The sequence below is a fragment of the Polypterus senegalus genome, chromosome 6 (assembly GCF_016835505.1).
Source record: "Polypterus senegalus isolate Bchr_013 chromosome 6, ASM1683550v1, whole genome shotgun sequence".
In the NCBI taxonomy this organism is placed as follows: Eukaryota; Metazoa; Chordata; class Cladistia; order Polypteriformes; family Polypteridae; genus Polypterus; species Polypterus senegalus.
This window is the reverse complement of record NC_053159.1, coordinates 138,856,824-138,871,640: the sequence shown is the minus strand read 5'-3', so window position 1 is coordinate 138,871,640 and position 14,817 is coordinate 138,856,824.

Sequence of the window (14,817 nt, the reverse complement as noted above, 5' to 3'; positions counted from 1 at the left end):
TGTGTGCTTGATGCTGTATACCGATAATTCTCTTTCCGATCAGCTGCTGCTGTGATTCCCCGCTCAGATACAGTGATATAAATACTCCGAGTGGTGCAGTGAGAGTAATATGGAAAAAGATGTTCCACTGTGGCAACCCTTAAAGGGAGCAGCTGAAAGAAGAAAAAGAAGGTGCAGTGACAATAACAACGCTAAAGCAGTTATGGTATTTGGAATAGTATGGCTATTCCCTGGACCATTATATTGTTACAAGTTAATTACAGTCAGATGCATTACACTAATAAACAATATGCGGTTATTTCAGTGCATTTATAAAGCTGCATCAGGGATGTAAATCTGAAAAAGAAAGGGTAACCACACAGGAACAGTAGCACTGCTTTGACGCTGGGTGCCGCCAGTCTGCAAAACAGTCTGCGGAGAACTTGCGTATGACAAGGTATGAGGTACCGTGGAAAAGTGCGTGGCTTTACGCCAAGTGTAGGTTTTATACATCACGATTTGAACGTGGAAACGTTCTTATGCAACATTTCTGTGCATACGCACCGTTTATGGATGAGGCCCCTGGACTTTTTCAGGGCCTTATTTGGCCACACTTCCACCACACCCAGAAGTGTGCCCGGAAGAAGCTCGTTGGGCACCTGGAGTTCTTCCAGGGGCCCTTTAAAAGGGTCCAGTTTCCACCATTCAGGGGCCAGAGTCGGGAGGAAGAGGACAAAACATGAGAAGGAATGAAAGCAGAAGGACTGGCAGCAAAGAAAGGACTGAACTGTCTATTGGGTATCGGGTGATTGGTGCACTGTGCTGTAGGGAGCAATGTGAAATGCTCCCCAATTGTAAATAAACGGGTGTTGTGTGCCAAAATCTGTCTCCTGCATGTCTGTGTCCGGGATAGGCCAGCTGTACGTGCCCTGGTGGCTTTACAGTATCTGGATATATTTAAGGGTCTATCTATCTATCTATCTATCTATCTATCTATCTATCTATCTATCTATCTATCTATCTATCTATCTATCTATCTATCTAACTTTAAGGGACTATGCTTGCCTGTCTTCACATATGGAGTCCTAATAATGGGTGAATCCCAGAGGAAAAAAATCCCACCAACACGAAGTTGGCAGGGCACAGAAGTGCTTCAGTCTCTCTCTCTCTCTCTTTAACTGTATTTTGTACAGGCTAGTTTTTCTCAGAAATTTGAGTTAATATCTATTGCCACATCCCCATGCATGGTGAGAAGATCATTTTAAGAAAAGTTACAGAAAAAATAAATCTTCCAATCCTGTAACTACTGCAGTGGGCTGACACCGCAGGCCAGTGGCTGACATACTGCTCTTATAGATACAGAAAAACACCCAATTTGTCAGTGGCTGGCTTACATTTCCTTTGCCATTATGCTAGCCATAATATGCAGTTATTTTCACAGATCAGTGCAATTGCCTTTTTTGTTTACATGAGAAAACGCAGGCAACCATGGGATTGCAGCTCATTTGCAGACACAAAACCATTCAGACACCTTTTCTTTTTGCCTCTGCTGATTGCATTTGAGATGAAACAGAACAGAGGTGCAGGGAAGGCATCTTACTGGCTGTTATTTAGGCTCACTGATTTTTATAATTAATAAAATAAACAAATGTATAAATGGCAGAGCTAGAAAAGACCTTAAACCCTAAATACAGCCTTGACAAATTGCAAGCTCTTCTGCAAGCAGCCAACCTCTTTTACCATATTAGGCCCAGCATACTAACTTACATTTTCACTGAGGAGTAATTTTATGGATTGTTACAAAATAAGAATGGCTGGATTAAACCATTTTTTTATTTATTTAATGAGAGAATGAATGGATAATAGTTTCTTGCTCAGATTTACAGCTCAGTAATAATCAGAGGGAAGCTAAAAGGATGTATGGCTTTTCTCAAAATCTCTGTATGGCTCTGTGTGCTTCTTATTTTTTTCTCAAAAAGAGATTGCTTAGATCTTTGTCACTTCAGGTCATTGATCATGGACATTTCTCATTTTTTCACCCTCTTTCACATCCATTACTGACCTGTCATTTACTACTGCTTGAATATTACTTAGGATGTTTTATGCCATGAATCATAGTAATGCTTACGTTCAAAGGACCTGTAAAAATACAATTATCTTACTATAATAAGTCCATCATTCTTTACTATATAATGTTGTTTAATGACTTTGGAGTTCTGGAAAATATAACATTACCCATTTAGCCCAACCACCTCGACCCATTTCAGCCCTACCGTACTTGTATCATATATAATAACGTAGCACTGGGCAGATCCTTGTCGGTACCAAATTCTAATGGATTCTCCTCTTTACATCAATCTTTTAGGTATCTTGCAGTCCTTAGAAAGACACTTAACTGTTGCCACACTGAGGAATTCATATGTGAGTTTGACTAGCTTGCCATTTTTATAGGATCCCTTGCAGCTGGCTCTGAAGCTACATATGATTGAATGCCAGCTGATTCTGTTAGCGACTCATCCTCGGGCATTTAGACTGTCGATGATGGTATGAGTGATAGATAGAGAGTGTGGACGCTAGGGGTCGCTGTTACCCCGTTGAACCCGTCAGACATACGTCCCTGACACACGTGTAAAAGCACCAAGAAGATTCTTTAATAATTTTCTTCAATAAATAGTGCACCAAGCACCACACAATGCACAATTCTTCAATCAATCAATACAATAATTAATAATCACTAACAATCCTCCACTCCCAGCAGCTCTGTCCTCTACCACCCAACTCCGGCTCGGTCTGCTGGGGTTTCCCAGAGTCCTTTTAAAGTCCATAACCCAGAAGTATTAGTTCTCCGTGTCAAATGCCTTCTTCAGGTGCCCCTGAAGTACTGTGGGTTTCTGTCCTTCTGACTCCTAAGTACTTCCGGGTTAACGTCCTCATAATATCCCCCTGGTCCTTGATGAGTTCCCCCTGGCAGCACCCATGACTCCCAACAGGGCTGAGGATACGGACTTCATGTCCCATGCTGCCCTACGAGAATCTGAGTAACCATTTGCATCCAAGGGTGCTGCCATCTAGCGTTCCGGGGGATGTAGTGTCCTGCAAAGGCTGTTTTTCTTAGTAGAGGGACGTCTCGGCCGGACTGAAACGCCGGCTGTCCATCACAATAGATAGATAGATAGATAGATCTTTATTTATCCCCAGGGGAAATGTGGCTTTTTACAGAAGCATAATACATCAATAAACATTATAATAAACAAATACACCAGTATTACTAAAAAAGAAAAAAATGTCTGACTTGGTTAAAGGTGAAAACTGCAGTCGCTGTCACTGGCACTATGCAGGCGTATTGCTGTTGGTATAAAGGAACCCCCATAGTGTCCTTAATAGAGTACTAATCTACTTAAAGTTCATTGGCCGAAAGTAGTCAAAGTTAGTCTGTCAGGGAAAGTGTGCAATTCATACTGACCATTAGGTTTGTCTTCATTCTACCTCCAGGGGGTCTAGGGTGTGTTCCATAACTGAGCCTACCCTTTTAGTTAGCTTGGTAACTCTGTGGGCTTCACTTAAAGTGATGTTACCAGACCAGCACACCACAACATGGAAAACTACACTGGACATCACAGATTTGTAGTATATTTTTCTATATAGTAAGGCATCTCCACTATGCATGTAAAGAGTGTTTACCACTAACAATTCCATACTTGCATTATATCCAGGCCAGGGGGTGGACAGCCAGATGGCCGAGGCCCATAGGAATGTGACTATGTTCATCTTTGTCTTCTGACTGTTTCTGTTTTACCTGAATATGGGCCCTCAGAGTTTCATTTTCTCCAGGGATGCTGCTGACTGGAATTTTTGTTTTCCTCTCTTCTGTTGTCAACTGACCACACATTAATAATTAATTAATGGACAGATATTGCTCCATTTTTATTTTCCTGTCAATAAAATCAAATCTTTATTTAATTTGTACTACGCTCTGTGCCTGTAATCAGTGAAGAGCACTATATAAAAATAGGTGAAATGAATTAGGCTGTGCCAAAACCAATTCACATTGTAATATGAGCTGAATCAAACATTTGTGTACTGTATAATAGCTTACAAGAAACATTTCAGTAAAGGCAAAAGGAATTCTAGGTACTCTGGGGGCCCTAGACAAAAAACACCATGGGGTCATCCAACTCACGCTCCCCTAGACCAATACATGGGAAAATTTATTGTTATTTTAGTGGAGTCTAAATTAAAAAGATCAACAGGGAGAATTTAATAAACTCAAACCCCCATTATTTTAATTTTGTGAAAAACAGATTATATAAATAAAATAATCTAATAAATACAACATTTGTGTAGAAAATAGAAACATTACTAATAAAATAAAGAACATTTTAAAAATCTAAGTAAAAAAGGCATGCACATAATATAAATTAAAAAAAACAAACAAACAAAGAAAAAGAGGTATGTAGAGCTATTATCGAGTCATTCAAAATCTATGTTTGTGGGCCTTGCAGCCACCATGTTGTCCAGGTCCAAACACCTGACAGGGGTCTGGCTGCAGACACATTACGCTGTGGATCTCCACTGAAAGACCTTTGAACTTTGAAACTAGAACTAGGGCTGAAAGTCTCCTGGCATGTGATAGATCTCACACAACATCTAAACTGCCCTCGACAGGCAGAAAATTAATGAAGATTATAGTTAGTGCCGAGTTTTCAGTTGCTTCTGCGCCTTTCACTGTCCCATGGACGATTGACTTTAGACCATTGTATTCTTCACTTAGTCGGATGTTGGTTTTTACTCTTAACTGTAATTTTTATTTTACTGATGGATTCGATTGCTTTTTTGCTCCGGATAAGTTAACAGTTTTTCTGTTCTTTCATCCTTTTTCCAGAGTGTGTGAGATGTTCCCCTGTTCACTTCATTCCCCCTCCAATTCAGTATGCCCATATTAATGTAATTCAATCAACATTACAGATTCTATACAACTCACCACTGTTTTTTTTTTTCTTTTCATTTTCTTTTGCTCGAAAACTTTCAGACATGTAAATCCTCTTCATGATTCATGAAAATGATCAATTTTAAAATTTAATGTTACTAAAGAAGCAATGTTCAGAGATTGTTCCAAAAGGGGTGGTTTCAATTGTGTTATTGTTTTGTGCTGATACTGTGCATCAAGGGGGGTTTCTGCAGACATGTTGTTGTAATGAGTGCCTATGTAAAAGGACACCCTTGGGGAGGCCCTGGCAGTTGTTTGTCTAGCCTGTCTATTCACTACTACTCTGAGTAAGGCACTCAAAGGATAAGTATGTCAAAATAATGGTTAGATGTACAGCTGTTTAATAATGATGCTTCCTGAAAGCAAGTGGAATGGGTCATTAACTGTGATACATAGAAGTTCAAAGAATTTAAAGGCATAAATGATAAGAGGCCATTCAACAACAACATTTATTTATATAGCACATTTTCATACAAATGATGTAGCTCAAAGTGCTGTACAGAATGAAGATAGAGAAAAAAGACAAAATATATAATAAAATAAAATTAGGCAATACTAATTAACATAGAATAAAATTAAGGTCCGATGGCCATGGAGGACAAGAAAAAACAAAATCTGCAGGGGTTTCAAGGCCACGAGACTGTCCAGCCCCATCTAGGCATTCTACCTAACATAAATGACCTCAATCAGTCCTCATTGTATTCAGGGTTCACATGGAAGAACTTGATGATGATGGTCATGTGGACTTCTGGTCTTTAATCCATCTAGGGACATCACGGTGCTTTGATTAGGTGGTGGTGGTGCAGATTGCCACCAGAGAAAACCGGAAAAAGAACAGAAGAGAAAGTAAGGATTAGTATGGATTTCGGATCCACCATGAATAATAATAATAATTAATTGAATATACAGATCATCAGGATTAAAATAAAATGAAGCTATGAGAAAGCCATGTTAAAGTAATTCAGTCCATACAGTTTATGTATTTCACAATAGATAAGTTGTCCCAATATCTCAAACGGAATTTTTTTTTTTTTTAAATGTGTTTACGCCTCATCAAAACGAGTCAGTAGTTTATTTTAAATTCCCACCTACATTTGTGTAAAGAAATCCTTTTCACTCTTGAATGTACTACCCATGAATTTCTTGCAATGTCCTTGTCCTTGATTCGGATCCACTGTTTGATTAAATACTTCTATTTTATCAGCTTTATCAATGTGAATGTGGATTTTTTTAAAAGATTAAATGTGGCAACATGGAGTTGCTGTGGTTAGTCCTGCTGCCTCGTAGCTCCACAAGCCTGAATTTCAAACCTGGACCCAGGCACTACCTGTAAGGAGTTTACACGTTCTACAGTTCTACTCTGGTTTTCCATCCACATGCCAAAGGCTTGCCTATTAGATTAGTTGCCACGTCTATACTGGCCCAGCATGAATGTGTGCCCGACAGTGCCCTGTCATGAACTGACACCCTATACTGCCAGGATAGGCTCTGCCTGGATGAGCTTGGATGACTTTGATCCCCATGTACTTCCTCTGTTTAAGACTGAAGAGACTTTTAGAGCCAGTAATGCTTGGTAACCAGGGAGTCTGATCAGCTTCCAGTACTGCAATGTTATTTTGGGGTCGTGTGGTGAGCAGAACTGCACATAGCATGCCAAACCTTACTAGTGCACTGCTTACTTAGTGCATTAAATCTCTTGATTTAATTTAACCTGTTTTCGAAATATAACGTAATATTCTGTATGACTGTTAAATTTGAATGTATATATGACAGTCTATTCATGTCTAAAGCTGGCTTATCTTATTAAGGACCATTGAAAACTGGAGCTTGGGTAAACCAGTTACATGCCTATCACTTGGGCTGCCATGTCTCATCGATTTTACTGTTTATGGACAGTATTATCATACAAATGTAATACAACATTTCATTTTATAAAGTGCATCCTTTATTATAAACTTTTTCATTTCAGAGTCTAAGAGTGCTATTATCATGCAAATATAACACAAAATCTCATTTTCTAAAATGCATCCTTTGTATCATTTTTATCATTAGGGTGTATCCAGTAGAGGCAGGACAGGATCCAACAGTGGATGGAATGACAGTACATTAAAATGTAGTAATTGATTTCCATATTTTGCACGTTAATATAAAACAAATAATATTTATGATCCCACACATTCAAAATGATATGTCCAGTATCCTCAACACAAGAGAGTCCTCCATTACTATTACTTACTAACATCCTTAATATAGTTTAGTGTTGCCGTTGGGGCCAAGTCTGACAGTCCTGGACAGGGTGACAGTCCATCACAAATTTAGAGGGGTCAAAGACCCCAATGTGCTCATCTTTGGAATCAGGGAGGAAAACTTAAGGACCTTAAGAAAGAAATGCTGGGTAGTCAAATTATGGAAAATAAATCCAGGAGACAGTAGTGTTTACCACTATGCCATCTTCTTACTTACCACAACTACAGAAATAGTTTAACTTATTGACATTTGAAGCATTTTGGCACTAAAATAAATAGTTGTTTTTCAGTATTGAAATAAATTGCAACATTCTTCTTTGTCTTTGTCTTTTTGCCACTGTCCCTTTTCTAGGACACTGCTGCCTTAATGAGCCTCTTCCATCTTTGTATATTCTCTGTATTATGCCCCCTCAACTGTTTCTTCTTCATATCCCTCCACTGCAGTTCCTCTCTCTCTGAGCCTCTGTCTTCCCCTCAGCAATCGGTTACAGATCTTCTTCAGATTATCTTTGTCCACTCCCCTTGCTTTCTCCTTACCACTTATCCATACCATCTAATTCTAGCTTCTCTAACTTCTCTAACTTCTCTAACACACCTGTCTTTCTCCTAACCTCTTCATTCCTCAGCTTGTACCTCAAATTTACCCCCAAATCCCATCTCAGAAATTCTCATTCAAGTTTCCCTTCCTCTCTTTTCCATATTGACTTCATCCCTGATAAACAGATCTTTATCTTTACTTTGCTTGGCATCCTTTTATCACATACCACCCTGGACACCTCCCACATTTTTTCAATGATGCCTTTATTCGCTCACCTATTTACATTTCACAACTTCTGTATTGGAGTTTTTTAGTTTATAAAATAAGATTGGAGGAATAATGCAGGTGCTAATATGAGAACACTGTATGCTATGAAAAGAAAAGTTCTGAAGGTGCACTGAAAACGACATGCTGTCTAAAGAGGAACATGCAGCTCCAGTTACAAAATGAAAATGCAAGCAGACTATGCCTGTTTCATTATTACACGTCTTCAACGTTAACAATTTCTCTATTCTGGTTATTGTGAAGTGAAGCTTGCTTTCAAAGACACTGGTTTGAATCATTCAGTGGTTTCTCTGCAAACAAATATAAACAATGATTGGAAAGTTGGAATATTTCCTAACTGAAACATGGTTTGTTTTTTTGATGTCATCTGCCCCAGTGTTTTTGTTTTAGGGATTCCTTATTTGTTTAGGTCCTTCAAAGGTAGAAATCTGGCTTTGTTGAAGTATGTCGTTCATGCTTGTTCAGGTGCCAGTTGTGCTCATTCTGTTAGAATTGTGCAGCCCTTCCAGGGGTAATGATGAGAGAACTGAAGGAAATAGATGTCTCTGGACCATACTAAGGTATTTTGAAGCTGAGGTCACCACCTTCTCTTGATGTGTTTGATGTATGCAGCCCTTTCAAAGGTGGTTTTAATGGTAAGTCCCAGCAGGAGCACAGCTCTTGAAGTGGATCCTGGTCTTTGCCAAGGTATTCTGAAGTGTAGCCCTCTCAAGGATGTACCCAAGAACAGTGATATCTTGGATCCTGTACAGGTATTTTGGCTTGTCAGTTTTGAAGATAAGGTCACCAGCTTTGGCCCTATTGCTTGATTTAATTTGTGCTTGAGATATGAGTAATGTGTGGATGTCACTTAGGTAAGTAATGTGGGGTGTACATGAAAATCAAGGCTAATGATTTAGACATTTCCTGTATTAACTTGTCCACCAGTATAAAAAGAACTTTAGAGGTTAAATTGCTTTTAGTTGACACTTTTACACAAAACAACTCCCCTATTGTATTATAATTGACCCTAAGTATTTATACTTCCCGCCCTACATTCTCTAGGTCTAAGCCTTATAGCATGATGTAACTATTTCAGGTTAAAACAAATACAAGCCATGATTCTTTCCTTCAACAAAATTTGTAGGAGCAAATTTTATGGTGTGAGTTGCCTAAATGGTGATTAGAGCTCAAAGAGGTTGTGCTGGAACCTTTACCAGAAAACCTGGAATCATGAGATATTATTCATTCGGGTTAAAGAAGCCAATGAGGACAAGAAGCTGCAAGTGGGACATAATGGCCTATAAGAAAAATCTGAAGTTGTAAACTGAATAGTTGGACTTTCTAAAGTCGATTTTAACCATGGAATTGAATCCTATCCTGATCTGAAAGCAACCTTTGGCCTGGGCTATCAATGGCTGATCTTGCCTAATAAATGAGAGTAGAATAGAAACATAAGATAGCTGAAGTGAGAATGACAACCAGAATTGTACAGGTAGGAGAGATAGCTGGACTGTAATGGGTAATTGGATTATCTATCTTATTTGGTTGAAATTGTGGAAACTGGGAAAAATAGTCAGATAACTGTTCATCATTTATGTGTCTTTTGGATGTTCACCCTCTTTATAAACCAGGGCTCTACTCTCTGCCTCTTAGACCAAAAAAAGAAAGTCCATGGAAAGAGATACCATTACTTTCATTATTAAGAGTATGAAGTGTGAAAGGGTACAACAAACACAGGAAAAGGTTTTGGGGCAGCCGCCTGTATACTTGAAATAGGCGGCCAACTATAAAAGTTTGGTTCAAATGAAACAGGTCTCAACAGACTTCAGTCCAACAATAGAACAAACAGACAGGTAAACATGGTGGTTTTAAAGTTGGTCAGGGGAAGTGATGTCATCGGGACCAAAACAGGAAGTGACTTCATTGGACCCAGAACTGGAAGTGACATCATTGGACCTGGAACCAGAAATGGTGTCATCGAGTCTAGGCAAAATTTTCCATGGTTGGTCTGCCAATGAAAAAGAGGAAGGATCAGTGCACTCTGCCACCCCTAGTCTGCGTCCCCTTTTTGAGCCCTTCAGATGCCTGCCATGCTCATGTGTGTAACAGAGGATATTCATAGAGGCAAATCATCATACAACAAAGCACATACTGCCTTTCCATCTCAGGTTCCTGCATCAGTAGATCTCTTTCCATCCAGAGGAAGACTTGTTGACTTGCTTACCTCTATGCTCCCTCTGTCATTTACTTCACCTCTCACTTTCATGCCATTTTTCTACCTCTTTAGACCCTTGCTTCTACTTCCTACTCCAAGTACCATTAGTCCCCTTGGCATGAGGAAGATTTACAACCAATCCCTAGTTTACTTTTAGCCACACCCCTGAATTTACTTCTTCACCAGAGTGCACTACATCACTAAACAACGAATGGTTTTCTCAGTCTATCTTTCTTAGCGTGTGGCAGCAAGGTTTCAAATACTTCAAGCAGGAATTGTCTGCCTGTCCATAGGCTTTTTTATAGCTTCATTTGAGGTCCCCATAGTCTAAGTCACTTTTTATCCTAGACAACTCATGGCATAAGACAGCAACCCCATGGTGGCCTTCTTGGCTACCCTGTAATTCAGTGAGAGAAATCTACCAGCTTCTCTTCAAGCCTCCAAATATTCTCACGTGCTTGGAAATGTTATTTCTAGGGGATGATGCATAGCAAAAAATGTACACTACTTTGTAGAAGAAGTTCTGAGAGTTCCGTGACTTGGGACCAACCCCTCTGTAACCTGTGCCATTCCATGCTGTAGTTTGTTCCCAAGGGTCTGAGGACCTCTCCATTGTAATACATCTGTTTCTTTTTATAAGTAGACAAACTAAGTTTCAGAACATATCCTTGGAATAGGATGTCCTCTCACATGCCCTTTGCAGCCTCTTTATTGTGTGAAGATGAATCTGTGGATCGCACATAATGAAAATTAAAAGAAAGTAAAGAATGAGTGATTAGCTATTTTGGGTTGGTTAACACCAGGAGAAGGTGCAATGACATTCAGCAGATTTTCTTTCTGCTATTAAATTGCTGAAGATGAAAATGTTAAGAATGTCGCAAATTTGGATTAGTCACTAGTGTTAATCACTTTCACAAATCAGCTTTTTATTGCTTTTTTTAACTATGGGCAATTGTGCTATTTTCATACATTATAGAACATTACAGTACAATTTAGCTTAATAATCCTCTGCATCTGCCACTGATACATTTTCAAAAAGATTATATACAAAGTGCACCTTCGAGTATCATAATAGTCACTTTATAAACCTTTTAAAGCACTTGATTGTGTGTGTTATCCTGTAAAGCTGACTCCTGAGATCATTCATTTCGCGTAAATTGCTTTTTCTTGCTATCTAATTTTCCATTTCATATATCCTTTTACCTAACCCACTTTAGCCAATAGGCCTCTTAATGTTAACATGGGTGCAAATTTGTTGCTGCGGTTTCAATTAGGTGATTCTGCACCTGTGATTTTTCAGTTTTGTTCTTTTCAAAGAAATATGTTTCTCAGCTTCTGCTGGTTTCTGCTGATTGAGAATCCCCTAGATTCTTTGGGTGCTATTACTATCTGATGGTCAGCACCTTGCAGAATATGAGGATTGCCTGCACCTGAGCAGGGTCATTTTATTGGGCAGTTCATCAAAGTACTTTTGAGACTGCGTTTAAGAATACTGTCCAGCAGAGAGCATGGTATTGAAATTTTTCGTTTTTAAGTAACTGACTGCCAGCCCCTGCTGCACGGGTGACTCCTTTGACAACAAGGTAACATAAACGCATGCCTGCATGCATTGACTTTTAATACCGCACAGTTGTTCATAACTTTACAAAACATTATTTCTAATGGTTAATGGTGTAACTTAGTGAATAACAGAGCTCCCCAACACAACCCTTATTTTCTCTAGGTGGCTTTGAACATCCATATGGCAGCTGATTAATCTGTGTTGTCCATCCGGGTGTCCTTTCACTTTATTCTGGACAACTGGTCTTGCGTCTATAACTTCAAAACTGTTATTTTTACAATTTATCGCGTCTAGCTCAGTTTCCTCTTTTTTCCCCCAGACATCATCTTCGCTATCAGAGTTATATACAGCTCCATCCCATGTTTCTGGATTCCAATCACCTTGCTTTATGGCTCATACTTTTAAAGAGGAAACTGGATGGTTTTTCCTTGTTTCCGTCTTTTAGCATGCACTAAGCATACTGCTAAAGCAGTGCATTTATTTTCCCACTCGTCCGCACGGGACATGGCATTTTACACACACTATCAAGAGATAATTTGTTTCTCTTGTAAGTTTTCTATTCCCTGTTTAAGTTTCCAACATTCTATAGTCATACTTTGGACTTTTGGGTCCAACTGACATAATGCGGTTAACAGAAGTCATCCTAATTCGCCGGCAGCTATCTGTTCCTTCTTGACCCGGAACTCTAACCCAAATTCCAAGAACACCCTTTTGCACTTTCATGGGATTAATATCCCCTTCCAGGGTATCAGAGCAGTATATGTATTAAATAACTCGGCCACGGGAGTCCTTGACGACCATCACGGTATTCTTAGTACTTCACCGAGACCCTATGTGCCAACATTACCAGAAGCAAATTTTTAAAAAAATATGCAATACATTATAAATATGATACGGTTAGTAATTTAGCCCCAATCCTGCTGACTACGCCATTTGTGTCCAGCATGGAGCACTAGCTTTCTGGGAATGAGTTCTTTTGTGAATGCGGCATTACGTAACCTGAATCTATATAGATATTGTGAAACGGGAACCGGACACAGACAGACGGACATCGTAGTTCACCCAACACACGTTTATTATTTACAAAAGTTTAGTGCACAAACTCAGTGCCTCCAGCACCGATCCCCCAAAATCCAGGCCCCACAGTCCTTTGTGCCTTCCTTTTTGGCTGCCTCCAGTCCTCTTTCCAGCTCCGTCCTTCTTCCACCCGACTTCCGCTCTCGACTGTTGGGAGGCAGCCCCTTTTATCACACCCCGTATGGGCTCCAGCTGCTTTCCGGCATTCCTCCGCGGACACGCCCCAGTGTGGCGGAAGTGCCGGCTGCGAACCCGAAAGCCCTCCGGGTCTCCCCTGTCTTCTTCCCCCCAGCACTTCCTGGTGTGGCGGAAGTGCTGGGATCCAGGGTTCTTCAGGCACCGGGGCACCGCCTGGAAAACAGGGTTGGGCTTCCAAGTCCCCTACTCGAGGCCACCAACATAACCAGGGCGGTCGCCCCCTTGTGGTCGGGAGGAGGCACCAGTCCTCCTCCGGTCCCCTCAGGCGTCCCGGCTGGGCTCTACCCCCAGCCGCCTGTGACAGTGCCCCACTAACAGCGAAGACCCGACTGTCGGAGCGATACATCCTGAGAGGGCACCACTTCGGCACCCCTTCCGAGGTCTTCTCGCCCCTCTGGTCTGCACCGCTCTCGCCTCTACAGTCCCCGCCAGCCAGGGCACCATCCGGTCACCGGTGGAGAATCCTCCCACGTAGCAGCCCGTTCCAGGAGGGCAGGTCACCAACGGGGCAGGTCCAACGGCTCGTCGGGGCTTCAGTCCTGTGAATAAACAAAAGGGAGGGCCAGAAGCGCTGCCAGGACACCCGCACTGGGTGTCCCTCCGATCTCTACACCTGCAGCGCTCACCCCTCCCATTGGTAGCCCCCGACTTGCCTGTTTGGTGCCTCCACCGTGGGTTCCATGCCCATCCATTTTTCGTTGTCAGACCTTCTCTCGCAGGTGGCTCCTCCACCTGCCCAGGATTCTCCCTCTGCCTCCGCAGAGGACAGCCCTTCAGCGGACGTGTGCACCCAGCGACACATCCGTTCCTGACGGAGGAACTGGCATACAACCCTCAGCTCCTCCTTCCTCTCTTGGACGCCCTGACGTTCTGGGTCTGAGCACAACGAAAGCTCAAATCCAGCCCTGTCTGCATCCATGCAGACCGACGGGAGACAGCCGCAGACTTGGAGAGCAGGGTGCTAGGACCTGGGGCACTCATCAGCCCTTGTCCTGCCAGCCCCTGCGATCTCGCTCTCCTCGCTCTGCGGGCAGCCTGCATCGCCGCGTCCGCTGTTGGAGAATTGCGTACTTGTTGCCGGTCATTGTTATTGTGCCTAACTTTTTGGCCGCCTCCAGTCCTCTTTCCAGCTCCGTCCTTCCCAGTCTGGGAGCGGGAGCCCGAGGTGTTGAGTCTGTCAATGTTCGTCAGTGCAGTGGAAGGCATTTTTGGGATTGGACGATATCTCCCATCCATCCATTGGCTTCAAAAGGTGTGCCGGGCAATGTCCCAAGGCTTTATCCTCTTTCTTCACTTGCAGGGCCTCCCTTAGGTGAACATGCACTTCCAAACAAGGATACAGATCCATGCTGACTTAAACAGATAGAAATAGTACATAGCATCTGCATGCTTTCCATTTGTTCCAGTCAGTCTTATGTGATACTGCTTGCCTAGCAGTTCTGTATGGTAAACCCCTGTGCTTAATCTGTTTCTGTGCCAACTGTGCATTTGAGTAGAAAAAGCAGATTTATAAGATATATTTACACAGAGCACAGTGACATATTAAACTTCTGCTTATTACAAATACCTAGTGTTCTGACAACAACTGGAATCACAAAATCCTTTTTGTTTCACTTGTGCAGTAACTTCATCACAAGGTCTTTGTATTTGTTTAGCTTTTTTACTACTTTGCAGGGGACATTCATGTTATCTGGTCCAGTTGATTCACTCTGATGGCATAATCTATGTTTATTGTCCATGTCAAACATA